Consider the following 4,837-nt stretch of genomic DNA (forward strand, 5'->3'; position numbering starts at 1 on the left):
TTAGGGTTAGGATTAGGGTTACTTGCATGTAATTATGCATAATTAATTGTTATTATAATAGTAAACATGTAACGTGTAACAAGGACACCTTAAAATAAAGTGTTACCAATATATTTTAAATGCACCCAATTGGAATTCTGCAATACACTTTAACCACATTTCAAAGACATAGGAAGTAATTATGAAATTACGTAAAACAATCTTAAGTTTAGCTAATTGTATTTAATATAAATGTTAACTAAAATACATTATTTAATTGCAGTTAACATGCACTATGTTCGCACTTAAGTAGATTCTTTACAAGTATGTATCCATTTTTTTATAGCATGCTAAAGTTCTTTTTCACAAGGGCAGTTTAGCAATGCTTTTTTGCAATAACTCTGGAATATTTCATTATACCATATTATATACCATATTTCATATACAATACTGGGCAATATTTGTGTTTAAACAGCGATCATTTGATAATAAAATGCAATAAATAAAAATAAATCTTATTTTTTCTCTGATGCTGTCCTGTTTTAGAATTCAGAGATTCATCTGCAGTGAATCTTGATTTGTTCTCTTAGATGGTGTGTGAAAGAGACTGCAGAGACAAGTTTGGAATGTGTTAGTACTCGTGTGTGTGTGTGTGTGTGTGTGTGTGTGTGTGTGTGTGTGTGTGTGTGTGTGTGTGTGTGCTTGTGTGAGCTCAGGGCGAGTCTCTATGCTTCAGTGGGTCGGCACTGAAGAATCTCTGCCTGGAAAAAATGCGGAGAATAAATGATGAAGGAGAAGAAATGGGAAAAAAGAAGGAGTGATGGCTGCTGAGGCTGTGTGACTGGGTGTGTGGGCTTCTGTGCGTTTGTGTGCTTAGTCAACCATGAGTTCCTATTACGGAATGTCCAGTGTGAGTGAGGGGTATGAAGGCACGCGCACATATAATCAACAATCGGATCATTTACAGCTTGATCCTGGTGCTGTGTGTGTGTGTGTGTGTGTTCACTCCAGGTGGCTCATGGTCATTGCATTGTGTAAAATACCCCTCATCACTTCAGTAATTCTCCTCCAGTTTCTGACTGGTCAGCATCACTTCAGACATGTTAAAAATATTGGTTTATGTAAAGTATATATATTCTAACAAACAGAGCTTAGACTTACTACTGTTTTTGCTACTGTTTAGCATCCCATTACTAAAAAAAAATAAAAAATTGAAGCAAATGAAGTGCTTATTAGAGTTTCTGAGATCTGAATTTTCCGGTCAGCTGTCGTGGACCCTCAATGCTCCAATTACTGATTAAGTCAGTTAGTCATCTTCCCTTGCTAGCCGTTATTGACATTACATTTTTTTTTTACAAATCATCTGTCAGAGCTGTGGTCACTAAGACTTGAAAGGCGTTAACTAGATTTTAACCTAATTCATTAGGCCTAAACCATGCAGATTTGAATCATTTTACAGAAATATAAGTATTTTTACACATCAGCAACAGCAGCTTCACAGTCATGCTGTTTTACTTGAATATAAGCTGATATTTAGACCTACAGCATGATTTATAGTGTGATATTTATATAACAATTCAATAACAAGAAGTTACTATTGAGACAAAATTTGGCTGTATTTTTTCCGCCAACGCACAGACTGGAACAGAATTGTGAAGGGAATGGAGCGAGAGCGAGAGAAAGTGTCTGGAGAAATACTAAACTGGCTGTCCTTTTAGGCAGACTTACAATTCATAGTGACTGATATAATCTGGTATAGGCTTTCTTAATAAAGTGACAAAAAGTAACACTTTCAATTTGGAAGGAGCGTTGTGGCTAAATCTCAAATTGCTGATATAATTGTGCAGTCAGTACACTTGTGAAGTCACTGGGTTAGCGTTATTCACTTTCAAGCAAGTACAATTTTATTTGTTGATTAGGACTTTTTCATTCTGGAGAGCATTTTATTGGACAAAAATTTGGCTATACCTTTGAGAACAACATTAAGATTTTTGAGAAAACTATACATTTTGAAGTTCGTTTTGTCAGTTTTTAGGAGTAGGCTACAGTAGCATATACTGTATATGGCCTAAAATCTTACAGACATGGACTAAAAGCCACAAATGTCCAATTTTGATTTCATGGGATCTTTAATGTGACAGTTTGGGGCCAACTGCCTTCTTGGAAATTGAAATGGAGAAAAGCTGTTCACTGATGAAAGCTCTCTTTAAATCCCCATTGGAGCTTGTGTAGCCGATTGGTCCAATTAGAATCAGACAACATGAGCTGCTGTTTTACCAGACAACGATCACAATCAAATACATGCTAAAATTTGACGATGTGATTGATTACTTTTTTTTTTTCAGCATGACCATCAAAGTGCTGTGTGTCTTTTAGCATTGTATTCACTTCCACACCTGAAATTCCTAATCTGCACTGACACATCTCTAAGAACTGCCTTATTCTCACTTGTTGTCCATTTCTTTCTTCAGTGTGAAAATGGAGTGATTGCTGCAAAACGCTGTTCTTGTGTCTCATTGGATGACTGCCCACCAGCTGATGCCACTGGCCACATTTAATTCCGCATCACTTCCTGCACATTCATTATGGTGAGATCCCTGTGACAGCTGTGCTGAGCACTGAATACACACACACACACACACACACATACACACACACACACACACACTCCTGTTTTATTTGAAGGAAAAAAAACTTCAAACAAATACATTTATTTAATTAATTTACAACTAGCATATTTGAACAGGCACATTTTCAAACAATAAAAAATTATGTCCAGATAGAATACAAAAATGTCCAAGAAACAACAGCTTCTGCTGCCATACAATCATACGCTCAGACATAAAAAATAATTCTGAAAATTTCTAATCTTGAGCATATTGTTTTTTGTTTTGTAAATGACAAATGGCTACTTCACTAGAATGAGATGATCATAGAGTGAGAGAGCGAGTGAGCTCACGAGTATTTAAATGTAACCTGCAGTGCAATTAAATTTGTTCACAACTCTGTCATTATGCAGAATGAATGAACTTTCCACTTGCCTGAATATAGGACAGATAATTCCCTAGGGCTTCTGATGCATGTGGTGTGTCTGTTTGTATTATGCATATGCATTAACAAGTTCCTTTAATCAATTTCTTGAGCTTGCAGCAGTGTTATTTAGTATAACTAAGATACTAACATAGTTTTTATTAATATGTTGGATTTAATTATTTTATATTTTCTAGTTTAATTTACATTTTAAACTTTTATTCATTTTGTCTGTATAGTTTGTATTAATTGTTATTTCAGCTTTAGTTTAAGTTTTTTAGTACATAAAGTTAAACTAAATGAAAATGATAAATGTTGCCAAGCTGAAATAAACTGGACCACAAAACCAGTCTTAAGTCGCTGGGGTATATTTGTAGCAATAGCCAAAAATATATTGTATGGGTCAAAATTATTGATTTTTCTTTTATGCCAAAAATCATTAGGATATTAAGTAAAAATCATGTTCCATGAAGATATTTTGTAAAATTCCTACTGTAAATATATTAAAACTTAATTTTTGATTAGTAATATGCATTGCTAAGAACTTAATTTGGACAACTTTAAAGGGGTCATATGATGCTACATGCACTTTTACAAGTTATTTTGAACTGAAATGTGTGTTGGCAGTGTATATGTCAGCCCTATAATGATAAAAATCCACCCAGTGTTTTTTTTTTAATCTGGTTAAATGTTTTCCCCTTTCTCAAATCAAGCCGATCTCAGATGCCTGTCTATTTGTATTTCTGTTCATTTTAATTCTAGAAACAAAAATGCTTTTCATGGATTTAGTTTTAGTTAACTATAATAACCCTGGCTTGCAGTGATTTTTTATATGTGTGCATGAATGAGTTTTAATGAACAATTCAAGAATTGAAATCATTCTAATTTTAAGCATTTAGGTTTAGTTAAATACTAAAACTACAATTCAGAGGGTTCAAAATGAGCATATACTATATGACAACTTTTTTTATTTATTTATTTATCCTGGAACAGTGACATTGTACCTGTTGTGCTACAAGTTAAGTGTAGTGGGGATACAGTAGTGCTAATTATTACCAATCAACAACAAATCAATCAAGAGAATATTTTATTACGTTGGATAAAGTAACATGTTTTTTAGTTTTAAGGCTTAATAAAATGGTTTGCATTGTATGTGCAGTATTTTGCACAGCTTGTGACCTTGTGCGCTTCTCAATTCACATGAGATAAACCCCATTGTTTATCTCATGTTTTTTCCCCCTAATATAACTTTTGTGCTTTTCACTGTCTTGGGAGTATAGAGGTCTCAAAAGACATCAGATCAGCTGCGGTTTTTATCTCATTGTTTATCTCATGTTTTCCCCCCTAATATAACTTTTGTGCTTTTCACTGTCTTAGGAGTATAGAGGACTCAAAAGACATCAGATCAGCTGCGTTCCATCTGTGCTGCTCTTTCAGAATGGAATAGCCAGCTGCAGACAACTTCAACATTTCCATGGCAATAATGCATTGTGGGTGTGTTGCATGCTCATCTGCATCCAGCTCAATGTTAAATGCATTTCAATAATAATATTATTAAGATGAGCAATCCATTCTCTTTAGAGCCATTATGTATGACTTAAAAAAACTATTTTTATAGAGAGAGTTGAATTCACACATAACGGAATTTGTTTTATGTGCACATGGTTTATCCAGCCATCTGCACATCAAGCTGCAAGTCAAAATTTAGCCAAAAGACAATGTGGTCAATTCACATTACCAGGTATATGGTTCACTTATATGTGTGTGTTTTGAATGTGAGTTTGAGAGATGTTTGTGAGAGTGTGTATGTGTCTGCATTCAACAAGAG

Source organism: Sinocyclocheilus anshuiensis, unplaced genomic scaffold, assembly GCF_001515605.1.
Source record: "Sinocyclocheilus anshuiensis isolate Anshui unplaced genomic scaffold, SAMN03320099.WGS_v1.1 scaffold1262, whole genome shotgun sequence".
NCBI lineage: Eukaryota > Metazoa > Chordata > Actinopteri > Cypriniformes > Cyprinidae > Sinocyclocheilus > Sinocyclocheilus anshuiensis.